The following is a 16325-nucleotide window of genomic DNA, read 5'->3' as shown; positions in this document are numbered from 1 at the left end:
GGAACTGAACCTGTGATTTCACTGGGACAAGGAACTCCCTGGATGCAGAAACTCCCTCTATCAGAGCAGATCAACACTACCTCTTATCATTTATAGTCTTAGAGAGTTGCCTGTAGTGCTAAGCAAGTTAAGTGACTTGCCCAGGGTCATATAGCCTATATATATAGCCTATAGTCATATAGTGTCAGAGATGGGACTTGAACCTAGATCTTTACTGGTTCCAAAAGCAGCTGCCCTGCTACCTCTCCTAGAGGAGGAAGGCAAAAGCGAAAGAAAGAAGTCGGTCAATATTTAAAGGGAATCTTTTGTGCCCAGTCCTATGCTAATGCTTGTGGTTAGCAAAGGACAAGAAGAGATAGTGGTCTTTGTTCTAAAGCCTATAAATTTAATTGGGGGTGGAAAAGTTATTAGAGAGAAAGGGAAAGTTGTCAGGAAAGTGAAGGGGAACAGAGAAGAGAATAGTTTGGGAAGCTATAGGTCAGGAAGAGCTGGTGATGGACATAAGGATCTGTTTTTAATATCACTGAGGCATCTATGAATCAAAGAAGCATAGAATCTGTCAGGATCCCCATGCCAAGACCACCCCTCTCTTCTTACTCCTCTCTATTTATTGCGAGGAGACACCCTGTTTTTCAGAACTAAGACCCAGAAAGCAAGCTGTGCCCTGAACTTGACATAACAACAATCCTTTGCATGCACCCTCTGGATGATCTCAACCACAGCAAAATCCCAGAACCCGCACCAGCACCAAGTGGTCTCTGAGATCCAAAAAGCATCCGTAGTACCCATGTTCTGTCACAAAATTCTGCTATGAATCAGACTTGTCTCATTGTAGCAGTTACCCCTCATTGTCAGGACTAAAGCCCATTATGTAACCACTGGTGTAAGTGTTGAGGTTTGCACACACTAAAGTAGGTCTCCCAAGAGAGGGTATCCCAACACATGTGTCTAGCTTCCCTCCTTCAATGGAATAAAGAACGCTTTTTGCTCATAGCCCCTGTTATCCCTTTGATTTGATTTTACTTTAGAGTTAACTGTGGTTTTGATAACCTGTGTGAGCTCTCTGGGCTTTTTTTTTTTTAAAGAGTTAACAGCAGTTGCAGAGCTGCTGCATCTCTTAAGTCATTTGTTAACAGGGTTGACAAATCTAACTTTTGTCTACAATTTGCCCCATCTAACCTTTATCTACAGTTTGCCCCCAGATTTTCTTCTAGGATTTGATTGGAGTGACAGGGGCACTGGGAATGGGGATGATGTTCATCCTTTGTTGTCTAAGAGGACCAATGACATCATGGTATCTTGACTTAAGCACGAATTGGATTTAAATGAGGTAGAGTTGCATAAAGTTGTCAGCTTCATTCTCTCTTCCAGAGTCATCTAAATCCAGTGGCAAGACAAAAGTCAGGATGACTGGTGATGGCCTGGGGTACAGTGGATGACCTTGGTGTCTTTCATGCCTGACCAAGATCTTAGTGCTCCACAGAGCCTGCTTTGGCCACCTTCATGACCATTAAAACAAATTGTTCTCATCAGCCCATTCCACAGAGGGAAGTCTTCACATGCTTGGGATAGATATCCCACAACTCACCAATCGGTTTGAGGCCTGTCAGTTACCCTCAAGCTGGTTTAACCTGTCTGCTGAGGTGGTTTTACTTGGGGGGTAGCTGCTGCACATGCTACAGCTTCTTGGAGCCACTGGTGGGAGCTGAAGTGACTGGTTGGACACCAAAGGTGGATGAGCAGTCCTCACACCAGAGGTGCTTAGAAGAGGAGAACCTGCTAGTCAGGTGCACTTACCTATAGAACAGCTTATTGCTGATGCCGCTCCTGCTCAAGAGATTTTCAGATCCTGGGGACCATCTTATTATATGGCAGAAATAGCCTAGGTCTTAGAGTCAAGAGACTTGACATCTGTTTACTTACTGGCTCTATGTTGTTAGACAAGTGACTTAACCTTCATCTACAAAATGAGAGGGTTGAGTTAAATGACTACTATGGTCCCTTCCAGATCTAAAATTTCATGGCTATGTCCTAATATTTGTTTCCTGTCTTAGATAAAGTACTCATTCTTGACTTCAAGCTTTTATTCATACTATTTTCCTCACTCTCTAGAAACATCTTCCCATCACCTGTCCCATTCTTAGCCATGCTTTGTAGAAATGACACTAAAAGAGATGTACTACCATTTGCTTTGCCATTGTGCCCTAAGGATATAGGAACTTTCCTTCTGACTTACAGCTAAACCCTCTTGTGTATTTTCTCCATTATAATGTGAGCTTCTTGAGAATAGGGAATGTCTGGTTTTTCTACTTGTATTCCCAATGCTTTCCACATAGTAAGAGCTTAATAAATGCTTTTTCATTCATTTATTCATCTGTTAAGCCCCAGATTAGGTGGTGCTTCCCCTTGAACACCTTAGTATCCTAGTCACACAAAGCACTGGAATATGTTTGTCAACGTCATTGATTTCAGCATTTAGTATGCATTGTCTTAATCTTGTCCTGTTTCCTGAGTATGTGTTGTCTTTTGAGCTCCAAAGGACAAGCAATCTCTCCATCCATTTTATCCCTCATAGCACCACAGCATACTGTGGGGAACACCTGGTGAAATGTTCAATGTACACTTATGAAAAGAAGAAATTGAAGGACTGGGTCTGGCTATAATGTCACTGGGAAATTGCAAGGGACAAAAAGGCTTTGAAGATAGCAATATGAAAAATCTGGTGGTCTGTGCTTAGCACAGTTCTTGGCACGTAGTAGGTACTTAATAAATGTTTATTGACCGATCTGACTCACTAGCCAGCTCAATTCCCTTTATTTGGGGGGAAAAAAAGATTTAAGAGGTCACATAATTTAAATAATGACCGAGAAAGCCAACAAGGAATACAGTATTCTTCTATCCAGACCAGAACCACACAAGAAAATGACCAGAAACATCCAAGTACAAAGCAGGGAAAGGTGACATAAGCCAGATCGTACTTAAACAGGCCTGAAGACAGTGTTGGATTAGAGCAGAGCAGGAAACTAGGCTTGCCCAGTGTTGTTAGGGGTGGGGAGGGCCACCCCTGTCAGGGTCCTAACCAGGAGCAGGGCCAACTCATAGAGTAATTACACCAAGAAAGGGACAAAGGCTGGACCAATGGCAATACCCACCTTGAGCTTCATGGACCAGTAATAGCATAGCAGGGATGAGAACTGGCCCCAGGCATTTCATCTAGAACTCCAGTCTCAGTTCTCCAGTGACAAACATACTAGAGAGGACCTGCCCAACTCATCCATGAAGAAGGAAAGGAGCCAAACTTGGCCTTGGCACAAAGTCCCAATACAGGAACAAAAAATAGATATTAGATGAGTAAACAGAGAAAATTCCAAATGTTATGAGGAAATATGGATTAAGAGAGACCTAAAATAAACCCAAAAGAAGAATGTAATTCCATAATAAGCATAAATAGAACCTCAGAGCAAAACATGACTTGACTACAAGAACTTCAAGAGTGACTGAAGGAAGTGGAAAAAGAAATAAAACAAATTTAGAGCTCTTGAGAAAAAATTGGAAGGAGAATAAAATAACTTAAAAAAGAAAGTTAACAACCTTTACAACTAGTGACTGCCCTAAAAAAATAAAATGAAGCATGCTAAATTCAATGATTCCACAGGATAATAAGAAATATTGGTACAAAGTTAAAAGACTGAAAAATTGGAAGAGAATATAAGGCATCTACTCTTAACAGAACTAGAATACAAGTCAAAGAAAGATCATTTATAAATCACTTAATTCTCTGAAAACCATGACCAATAATAAAACATAGTATTTTTTTTAATTCACAAAAGAAAACTCCAAATCTATTAGTCAGAGGATTAAATAAAAATAGATTCTACCAATCACCTCCTAAAAGAAATACCAACTTGAAAATGCTGAGTTACAGGAAAAATAGACAGTAAAACTCTACTAATGGGGAGGTTCAAATGTAACTATGGGCTTATGATGGGAATTCACAGAGTGAGGAGATAAGGGAGGGAGATTGACAGATACCTTGACAGGACCCACTGGGGGCAAACAGACCAGAGGCACATAGGGAAGAAGTAAAAATAAATATATATTTTTAAAAGGATGATTAACCCACTTCCGTTGTCCATTTCATGGGTCCACTGTATCTTAGGGCTTGGATGTCTCATAAAGTTGTCTGGTTTTTGAGAACATCTCCCAATGCAGTCCTCTGTTTCCCCATAAATCTCTCCTCTTAAGCATTCTGGAATGGGTGGAATTTCAGAGAAGTTTTTAGCAGATTTGCTTCTCTGGCTAAGGTCACTTGCAGAGATGCCTTTTTTTGAATCAACAAACAAATCATGGGGGCAGCTGAGTCAGATAGCAACCTCCACTTCAGGAACTTTTACATCACACACGGTGTGGGAGTCAGACATTTGAGCAGGGATTGAAGGACCCACCATTGTTGCTGGATGTCAGGCCCAGGTTTGCTGACTACACATAGTCTTTGACTATGACTGTGGACAAGGAGGAGCGAGCTCACACCTGGTAAGTGAGATAGTAGAGTCTTTGCTTTCTGTGAACTCTTGCAGGAGACCAGAATACCTGGTTTTGGTTCCAGGGCAGAGGAGGGAGCTAAAGTTTACAGCCTTTGGAGGGACTGCAAGGAGGAAGAGGGTTTGCATTGACAATGTGGTTGGGTGCCCTATCAATGGCTCAGGAATGGAGAGGCATGGCTGAGGTCAGGCCCCCAGAGAGAACTCAGAAAATAACAGTAAGAAAAGTCTGAAGCACTTACATCTCAGGACTAAAATATAATAATAATAATGATAATAAGCTGCTAAAAAATGAGTAAGCAAAGGAGAAAGAACCCAACCACAAATAGCCACTATGAAGATAAAGATTTGAGTTTGTACTCAGAAGAAGATAGTGAAGTCAAAAAAAAAAAGTCAAATGGTGACAAGCCCAAAAAGAGTCCTTGGAAGAGTTTAAAAAGAACTTTAAAAGTCAAATAAGAGGTTGAGGGGAAAATAGGAAAAAAAAAAAAAGCAAACCAACATTCCAAGAAAACTATGAAAAGAAAGTCAATCATTTAGAAAAAGGAATTCAAAAACCTGAGGATGAAAAATAACTCCTTAAAAACCAGAACTGAGCCCTTATGACACTAATAAATAATAAGACAAAATCAAAAGAATGAAAAGATAGAAGAGAAAGAGAAACATCTCAGTACAAAAACAACTGATCTGGAGAACAGATTAAGGAGAGACAATGTAACTGTTGGACCACATGAAAGTTATGATTAAAAAATGTCTGCATACAATATTACAAGAAATGACTAAAGGAAATTGACCTGAAGTTCTAGAACAAGAGGGTAAAATAAAAATAGAAAAAAAAATCCACTGATCACCACCTGAAAGAGATCCTACGATGAAAATTCACGGGATTATAGCCAAGTTTCAGAGCTTCCAGATCAAGAAGAAAGTGCTACAAGCAACAAGAAAAAAATTAAATACTGTGGAGCTACAGTCAGGATAACACAAGATTTAGCAACTTCTACATGAAAAGACTGAAGGGATTGGAACATTATATTTCAAAGAGCAAAGCAGCTGAGTTTGCAACCAAGAATAACTTACCCAATAAAGCTAAGTATAATTCTGAATTTAAAAAGGGCATTTAATGAATTGAAAGACTTTTAGGCATTTGTGACAAAAAGATCAGAACTCAGTAGAAAATTTGACATATGAGGCCCAGGAGAAACACTAAAGACCAATTATAAGGGACTCAATAAGGTTAAACTGTTTGCTTCTTACATGGGAAAATGTTACCTCTACTCTTAAGAATGCTACCATTACTTGAGTAGGTTGAAAGAACACACTTAGATAGAAGGCCTAGGGTTGAGTTGAGTGTGATGGCATGATTCTAAAAAATAAAATTGGATAGGAGAGTCACAATGGAGCAATAATCTCATACAAACAGGTGTGAAAAGGGAACTGTGACAGAGGAACTAGGAGTTTGTTTTACGAAAAAAATAATGAAATAGATAAACCATTGGTTAATAAGATTTTTAAAAAGAAAAGAAAATTGACATTAAAAATGTAAAGGCAAATATGCCTCTAATAAAGATGAAATCAAAGCAATTATAAAGAGTTATTTTGTCCAATGAATTTAATAATGTAAATGAAATGGAAAAATATTTACTAAAGTATAAGCTACCTAGATTAACAGAAGAGGAAATAGAATGTCTAAATAAACCTATTTTAGAAAAAGAAACTGAACAGGCCATAAATGAATTTCCTAAGAAAAAAGCATCAGGACCAGAAGGATTTACAAGTGAATTCTAACAAACATTTAAAAATCAACTAATCCTAATATTAAATAAGTTATTTATAACAATAGGCAAAGAAGGAGTCCTACCAAATTCTTTTTATGAAACAAATATGGTACTGAGACAAATATGGTTTATGAAACAAATATGGTACTGAGACCTAAACCAGGAAGAACAAAAACATAAAAAGAAAATTATAGATTTCATTAATGCATACAAAAATCATAAGTAAAATAAAATTGTAAGTAAAACCAGCTAAGAGACTGGAACAATTTTGATAAATACAACACATTCCTATTAAAAAACAAACAAACAAACTTGAAGGCATAGGTACAAGTAGATTTTTCTCCCTAAAATGATAAGAAGCATCTACCTAAAACCACCAGCAAGCATTTTTTTGGTAATGGGGATAAACTAGTACCCAGTAAAATCAGGAGTAAAAGAAGGATGCCCATTGTCACCAGCATTATTCAATATTGCTGAAAATCCTAGCAGTAGCAATAAGAAAAGGAAATAGAAGGAATCAGAATGGGCAATGAGGTAATAAAATTATCTCTTTTTGCAGACAATATGATGATATAGTTGGAAAATCCTAAAGATTCAACTAAAAAGTTAGTTGAAACAGTAATTTTAGTGAAGTAGCAGGATATAAAATAAGCCCATGTGAATCATCAGAATTTCTATATGTCACCAACAAAATCCTGCAAGAAGAGATAGTAAGAGATACCCCATTTAAGATAACTATAGACAGTATAAAACGCCTGGGAGTATACATCCCAAAACAAACTCAGGAACTACTTGAACATAATTATAAATAAATAATTGGAGAAATATTAATTGTTCATGGGTAGGCAGAGCCAATGTAATGAAAATTATATTACTTAAATAGTAAAAAGTAAACATAAATTACTTTAACCCATTTATTTAATGCCATCCCAATTAAATTGACAAAAAAAATTTACTGAATAAGAAAACAAAATTTATTTGGAAGGACAAAAGGTCAAGAATATCAAAGAAACTAAAAAAAAATGTTAAGGAAGGAAGTTTAGCAGTACCAAATCTTAAACTATATTACAAGGCAATAGTTATCGAAACTATCTGGAATTGGCTAAAAAAATAAAAAGATAGATCAGTGGAACAGAGTAGACATACAATACACAGTGGCAAATGATTATAGTAAAATTGTGTTTTACAAATGTATAGATTTAAACTTTTGGGATTAGAATTCATTAGAATTCAGTTGGTAAAAAAAAAATTTTTGGAAAAGCATGAAAGCAGTATAGCAGAAACTAGGCAAAGACCATCATCTTTCACCATTTACCAAGATAAGGTCAAAATGGATATATGACCTAGATATAAAGGGAGAAATCACAAGAAAACTGAACAAACATAGAAGCTATTACCTATCAGACTTATGGTTAGGAGAACAACATAGGAATAAACAAGAGATAGAGAGCATTGTGAGCTTTAAAATGAATGATTTTTATTACATTAAATTTAAAGGTTTTGTACAAATAAAATCAATGTAGCCAAGATCAGAAGGAAAGCAGAGAATTGAGGGGGAAATTTATAGGTAGTTTCTCCAAGGTCTCATATCTCAAATATACAAAGAATTTTGTCAAATTTATAAGAGGATAAGTTATTCCCCAATTGATAAATGGTCAAAGAATAAGAAGAGGCAGTTATTCAAGGAAAAAATAAAAACTTTATATGGTCATATGAAAAATCCTCCAAATCATCATTGATTTAAAAAATGCAAATTAAAACAACTTTAAATACATTTTATACCTAGTAGATTGGCTAAATTGATAGAAGGGGAAAACAACAAATGTTGAAGGGGATGTGGAAAAATTGAGACACTAATTCACTGTTGGTGGAGCTATGAACTGATCCAAACATTTATAAGAGCAATCTGGAATTATGCCCAAACAGTTATAAAACTGTATATAGTCCTTTTTGGTAGTTTTATTGGTGTGATTCTGAATAAGTCATTTAATTTAGGTAGAATTGTCATTTTTATTACATTAGCTCAGTCTTCCTATAAATAACTGATATTTTATATTTTTCCAGTTGTTTAGATCTACCTTTATTTGTGTGAAAGGTGTTTTATAATTGTGTTCATACAGTTCCTTGGTTTGTCTTGGCAGGGAGAGTCCCAAATATTTTATATTTATATATATGTCTACAGTTGCTCTAAGTGGAATTTCTCTTTCTGCCTCCAGTGGCTGAACTTTGTTGGTAATATATAGAAATGCTGATGATTTATATGGATTTATTTTATAGCCTGCAACTTTGCTAAAGTTGTTAATTTGTCCAAGTAGTTTTTTAGTTGATTCTCTAGGATTCTCTAGGTATGCCATCATATCAACTGCAAAGATTGATAGTTTTGTTTCCTCATTGACTATTCTAATTCCTTCAATTTCTTTTTCTTCTCTTATTGTTATAGCTAACATTTCAAGTACAATATTGAATAATAGTGATGATAATGAGCATCCTTGTTTCACCCCTGATCTTATTGGGTGTGATTCTAGCTTATCCCCATTACATATGGGGATATGCTTGCTGATGGTTTTAGTACTGCATATCATTTTAAGGAAAACTCCATTTATTCCTATGCTCTCTAGTGTTTTTAATAGGAATGGATGCTGTATTTTCTCAAAAACATTTTCTGCATCTACTGAGATAATCATGATTTCTGTTAGTTTTGTTATTGATATGGTTAATTATGCTGATAGTTTCCCTAATATTGAACCTGCATTTCTGGCATAAATCCCACCTGGTCATAGTATATTATCCTTCACCACCATATTTTTGACATAGTTCTAAGAATGCTAGCTTAAGCACTAAGACATGAAAAAGAAATTGGGAGAATACATATAGAAAAGAAAACTAGCATTTTTTGTGAAACATACTATGCCCTAGAGCCCTAAGGAGTGAACTAAGCATACTAATTAAAGCAATGCTTCAGAAAAGGAGCAGAATATAAAATAAACTCACATATAAACTGTCACCTTTTCTGTATATTACCAACAAAAGCCAGGAGGAAAAGGTAGAATGAGAAATCCCATTCAAAATAACAACAGAATGAATAAAATATTAGAGAGTCTATCTTCTAAGGCACAAGGGAACGAGATGATTCCAACTATAAAACACTATATGGAAATAAAGACAAACCTAAGTAATTAGAGAAATATTGATCATGCATCACAATAAAAATAACAATACTACCTAATGAACTTATTCAATTCCATACCAAACTTACTACCAAAAGGCTGCATTAAAAAAGCTAGGAAAAAAAATAACAAAATTCATCTGGAGTAACAAAAAGTCAATAATCTCAAGGCAAATAATGAAAAAAAGTAGGAAGCTAGAAAACCTAGCAGCACAATAGCTGAAACTATTCTGGAAAGCAGTAATCATCAATACTACTTGGTCCTGGTTTAAAAAAATAGGTCATATGTGTAGAACCCATATAACATTGCATGCTGTCATGGGGAGGGCAGAAAAAAATTTAAAACTAAAGGAAGTGATTATTGAAAACTGAAAATAAATAAATAAATAATCTTAAAATAGATTAATCAGAATATATTAAGTACACAAGACCCAGAAACAAGCAAATCTAGTAGCATAGTATCTAATAAACCCAAATCTGACTTTATACACTCTGTTATGCAGCTGCACCAGTCTACTTGATGTTCTTTGCATATTCTTTGACTTTTGACTCCATCCTTTGTCTTTGCCCTCGTTATTCCCCAACACCTGAAATGCCCTACTTCCCCCGCCTTAGCTTCAATGACTACTTATTACATAAATCCCACTTTTTTCAGGAGTCCTTTCTCAACCTACTAAACCCCACCCCCTGCTAATGCCTCCCATTACCTTATTCTGTGTATATTTTGTTGTATATAGTTATTTCTATGTTGTCTCCCACATTAAAAGATCACCTCCTTAAGAGCAGGGAAAGTATTTTTGCCTTTCTTTGCATCCCCAGAAAATAATGAAGGGCCTGACACATAGTAAGTCCTCAATAAATGCTTACTGACTGACTTTTACAGAAACTATGGAGAAAAATTAAAAGTAGTGCAACATAAATTTGGTTTACACTAACATCCATACCATTTACTTCAATAAATTCCAAAGAGATACATGATATGTAAAAAAAAAGTCATATAACGAATAAATTAGAAGAGTAAGAAAGACAATACCTTTCTTAGCAAGGTATGAAAAGGGAATTCTTGGGGCAGCTAGGTGGCACAGTGAATAGACCACAGGCCTTGGACTCAGGAGGACTTGAGTTCAAATCTGGCCTCCAATACTTGACACTCACTAGCTGTGTGACCTTGGGCAAGTCACTTACCACCAATTGCCTCAGCTTCCCCCCTCCAAAAATAAATAAATTAAAAGAAAAAGGAGTTCTTAACCAAAGGATAGAAAAGATCACAGAAGATAAAATGGACAATTTTGACTACATAAAAATTTCTGTACAAGCAAAATCAAAGCAGTTACAATTAGTAGGCAGTTAGTTAACCAGGAAAAAAATCTTTGTAGAAAGAGTCTCTGATCAAAGTCTGATCGTTAAAATGTATAGGGAACTGATTCAAATATATAAGGATAGTCAAATGATATGAATGTTGCAAAATTACGAAGAACAGAGATATGAGAAAGCATCTTCCACTATTCCTTTGCAGGAGTGGGTGTGAAACATAGCATTTCTGTATTGATCAGTTTTGCTATTTTTTTCTTCCTTTTCTTCTTTTTTATTTAAAAGAAAATCTTTTATTTTAAGAGATGACTCTGGGAGAATGAAGGGGAAGGATATAGGGGGAAATCTAGGCAAGGTAAAAGCAAATATTATCAATAAAAATCAATTTTCAAAAAGAACGAATGTGTTTCCCTAATAGATAAAGGGACAAAAGATACAAACAGATAGCTAGGTGGTGTTGAATAGAGTACTGGACCTGGAATCAGGAAGATTTATCTTCCTAAGTTCAAATCCAGACTCAGGTTCTTACTAGTTGTATGACTCTGGGCAAGTCACTTAACCCTGTTTGCCTCATTTTCTCATCTGTAAAATAAGCTGGAGAAGAAAATGGCAAGTATCTCTGCCAAGAAAACACCAAAAGGGGTCACAAAGAGTCAGAGACAACTGAAAAAACAACTGAACAACAACAAAAGATATGAACAAGTGGTTCTCAAAGAAAGAAATCCAAGCTATGAGTAATTGTATGAAAAATTCCAAATCACTAATAATTAAAACAACCTGAAGTTTCACCTCACCAAATAGCAAAGATGACCAGAAAAAGGAAAATTATAATTATTAGAGGAAATGTGAGGAGATAGGCAAACTAATAGAGTATTGGTGAAGCTGTAAATTGGTATAGCCATTCTACTGATATTTTTTGGCAACAACGATATAACAAGTCCTCTTCTCTCTCCCACTTTCCCTTAGTCACTGGAAAAGAAAAAAGAAAAACAAAATCTTTGTAACAAATATGTATAATCAAGCAAAACAGATTCCCTCATTAGCCATGCCTGAAAAATGCACACCTTAATCTACATCTCAATTTAATCATCTGTTAGGGAGGTAAATGGCAGCATGTTTCATCATCAGTCCCCCAGAATCATGGTTGATCATTGCATTAGTGAGAGTTCTTAAGTTTTCCAAAGCAGTTTTTTCTTTACAATGTTGTTACAATTTAAATTGTTCTCCTGGTTCTGCTTACCTTATTCTGCATCAATTTATACAAGTCTTCCCAAGTTTCTCTAAAACTGTCCCTTTTTTCATTTGTGGTTCAGAAATATATCATTACATTCATATACCATAAGTTGTTCAACTATTTCCAAATTGATGGGCATCCCCTTTGTTTCCAGTTCTTCGCTACAGCAAAAAGAGTTACTACAAATATATATACATAGGTCTTTCCCCTATTTTATCTTTGGAGACTATGGTATTGCTAAGTCAAAGGGGAAAAAATGCACATTTTAGCAATATTTGGGGCATAGTTCCACATTGCTTCCCAGAATGGTTGAACTAATTCATAGTTCTACTAATAGTACAATAATGTTCCTGTTTTCCAAAAGCTCCCCCAACATTTGTCATTTCTTTTGTCATCTTTGGCAAGCTAATGGTTATCAGGCAGAGCCTCAGAGTTAATTTAATTTGCATTATCTAATTATTAGTGATTTGTAGTATTTGTTCATATAGATATTGATGGTTTTAATTTCTTCTCTGAACTGCCTATCCATATACTTTGATCATTTCTCAATTGGAGAATGGCTCTTGTTATAAATTTAAATCAGTTCCCTATTCATCATGAATATCAGACCTTTTTCAGAGAAACTTAATGCAAATTTTTTTCTCAGTTAAGCAGTTCCCTCTTTATTTTAATTGTATTGGTCTTGTTTGGGTTAAAACTATTCAATTTTATATAATCAAAGTTCTCCACTTTATCTTCTCTGTCCCTCTCTATTTTCTTGGTCCAACCACTCAGAAAAGCAAATTGAAACTATAGTTACTAACTTAGGCACTCTTTGACCCAGTGATACCACTATGAGATTTATACCTCCAAAGAAATTAAAAAGAGAAAGAGCACCCTTGTTTACAAAAATATTTCTAGTACCTCTTTTTAAAGTAGCAGAGAACTGGAAAATAGGAGGATATCCATCATTTGGGAAATGGCTGAACAAATTATGGTATATGAATATAATAATATTATTATATCTTAGGAAACAAAAGAATGGATTCAAAGAAACACAGGAATACATGTGTGTACTGATGCATTAAAATGATCAGAATTAGGAGAACAATATATTCAGTGACTATAAAATTGTAAAGAGCAATTTTGAAAGACTAAAACTGAACAAGTCATTGACATGTCTTGATTCCAGAAGATAGCCATGAGACATGCTGCCCACCTTTTGGCAAATATATGATGGAAATGAAATGCAGAATGAGGTATGTATTTTAGGAAATGATTACAGATTTGTTTTACATGATGGGACTTAATTAATACAAAGGAGAGGGTTTATTTTATTTTTATTATTTCTGTTTTTTATATTCAGGCTTCAATTTTGAGAAGACTTAAGAACTCTGATCAATGCAATATCCATCTTCATTTTATTACATGCTTTTAAAAAAGAAATAGATAATAGTAAAGATTAATGGTTTCATATGCAAACCTTTTTCTGTTCTTTTTTATATGAGTCAATGCTCATGTCAATTGGTTTTTGTTACCTACAGAATATAACAGAAGACATAAAAAAAGTTAAGATGTAGTTCTAGAGAGGCTAACTTGCAGTAAGACAGTAAAAAAATTGAAGGAGCAAGCATAGGCAAAAAAAGAAACAAAATTAACATTTTTGCACATCAAGATTATTTACTTAGGGAACCCTAAAGATTTAACTAAAAAATTAACTAGAACAATAATTTCAATAAAGTAGCAAGATATAAAATAAAGTCACAAAAATAATCAAATTTTCTGTATATCATCAACAAAACCAATTGATAAGAAATAGATAAAGAATGCATAAAATATCTAGGAGCCTATCTATCAAGATACACACAGGCATGAATATAGCCATAAAATGCACATTTCAGAAATAAAGGAACAGCTAAATAATTGTTCACATTTGGGTCAAAACTAATTATTATAATACAGCCATATAATAGAAAATGACAATGTGGAGGAAGAAAAGGTTAAGAATCTCAAGGGAAATGAGATGGAAGGGGGCCTAGCAGTACAAAACAATAATCATCAAAACAATTTGGTGCTAGTAAAAAAGAATAGAAAAATTATCATTGAAGCAGATACAAGATCCAGAAGTAATCAGACTCATCAGCACAATGTTCAGTATACTCAAGGATGCCAACTACTGGGGTAAAGGCAATTCAGCAAAACCTACTGGGAAAATTAAAAAGGAGTTTGGCAAAAAATTATGTTTCTGCCAGAATCTCACATCATCTAACACAATAAGCTTCAAGCAGACACATGAATGTCACATCATAAACAGAGCAGAAGAGGACAGAGGTAAGGTGGCAGTATGATCAGAGGCAATGTTGGTTGGTTGTTGTTCGTTCTCGAAGGGGATCAAAATAACATCACCATGATAAAGTGAAATTTCAGTCAGTGTGTCCAACTGTAGCTGATCAGACCAATATGAGCCTGGAATGTTCTACCACAGTTTGGGCACAGATAGTCCATGTGAATATTTGGGGTGGATACTCCAAATTTGTGCATCCTACATTTACTTTGTGCTGTCTCAGTTCTGCTTTGCTCATAGAGCACAGCACCCTTTCTGATGTGGGCAAGCCATGCTGAGCTGTCCTGTGCCAGTGTTTCCCATGTTGCACAGTCAAATCCAAAGTTCTTGGGAGAGACCTTGAGAGTGTCCTTGTATCGCTTCTTCTGACCACCATGTGATCGCCTGCTCCATGTGAGTTCTCCATAAAATAGTCTTTTTGGCAAGCATACATTTTGCATTCGAACAACATGGCCAGCCCATCAGAGTCACACTCTCTGAAGGATAGTTTAAATGCTTGGCAGTTCAGCTCGAAGAAGGCAATGTAGTGAATTCTTGTCCACAAATGCCTCCAGATAAATAGAGGAAAAGCACCAGAACAAATTCTGCTAGGGCAATCCAGAAAAAAGTCACAGTGAGGTTTTTGTCCAGCCCAGGTCAGCATAGAGGAGACAGACAGGGAGGGAGGTATATGGGAAACGAGGACAGATTGGGCTAGGAGTGTACAGCGAATGAGTACTCTAGCACCTAAGGCAAGGTTAGCACCAGGGCAAGAAGAGGGAAACTACACCCATCCACCCCTAGACAAAGATCAGAACACTGCAACAGAGATGAAATAACATACCAAAATTTCTGGGATACAATGAAAGCAGTCCATACAGCGAAAAATGTATCCTTACAATCAACATTTCTATATAACAATAGCAAAACATCAGAAGCAATAACAGAAAAGTATATCCCATTCCAAATAACAAAAAAATGCATAAGATATGAGGATCAACCTCTATAAGCAAACAAAAGACTTATACAGATTCAATTATAAAGCACTAAAAGAAAATTTTAAAACCAACCTAAATAGCTAGAGAAATATTCTGTATTTATAGCTAGGTAATGCCAATGTAATGAAAAATGATAATACTGTCAAAATTAATTTAGACTTTTAATGTTATACCAATCAAATTACCAAAGAGATATTTTATAGCACTTGATAAAATGATGACAGAATTCATTTGGAAAACCAAAAGATCTAGAATATTAAGGGAAATGATGAAAAGAAGTAAGGGTAAAGGGGGAATAGCATTTCCAGACCTCAAACTATTTTATAAAGCAGCAATCATCAAAACCATCTGGTATTGGTTAAAGAATAAAGAAATGGAGCAATGGAAGAGAATAGGCAAGGGAAATTCAGGACAATAGAACTCAATAAATCAGTGTTTGATAAAGAGAAAAACCAAATTACCTAGGGAAAAACTCTTTATCTGATTAAAAAAACTGCTGGGAAAACTGAAAAGCAGTCAGGCATAAATTAGGATTAGACTAACATCTAACCACACTCAAAAATACATTCTAAATGCATAGATAACCCTAATATAAAAGGTCATACTATAAAAAAATTGAAAAGAAACAGATTACATTCACAGATATAGATAAAAGATATATTCTTAACCAAATAAGAGGTAGAATTACAAAAAAATAAATTGGATAACTTTGATTATTTGAAAATAAGAAAGCTTCTTCAGAGACAACATTAATGCATTTAGGATATGAAGGGAAGTGGTTGGATGGAGGGGGAAAGTCTTTGTATTCAATTTCCCTGAAATGTGTTTTGTGTCTAAGATAGATAAACAATTAGCAAATATGTATATGACTAATAACCATTACTTGATAGATTGTCAAAGAATATGATCCAACAGTTCTCAAAAGAACTGCAAAGTACTCACAACCATATGAAAACAATCTCCAAATCACTAGTAACAAAAGAAAAGCCAATCCTCGA

Source organism: Notamacropus eugenii, chromosome 5 (genome assembly GCF_028372415.1).
Source record: "Notamacropus eugenii isolate mMacEug1 chromosome 5, mMacEug1.pri_v2, whole genome shotgun sequence".
NCBI classification, from domain to species: Eukaryota; Metazoa; Chordata; class Mammalia; order Diprotodontia; family Macropodidae; genus Notamacropus; species Notamacropus eugenii.
Note: the sequence above shows the minus strand (reverse complement) of the source record.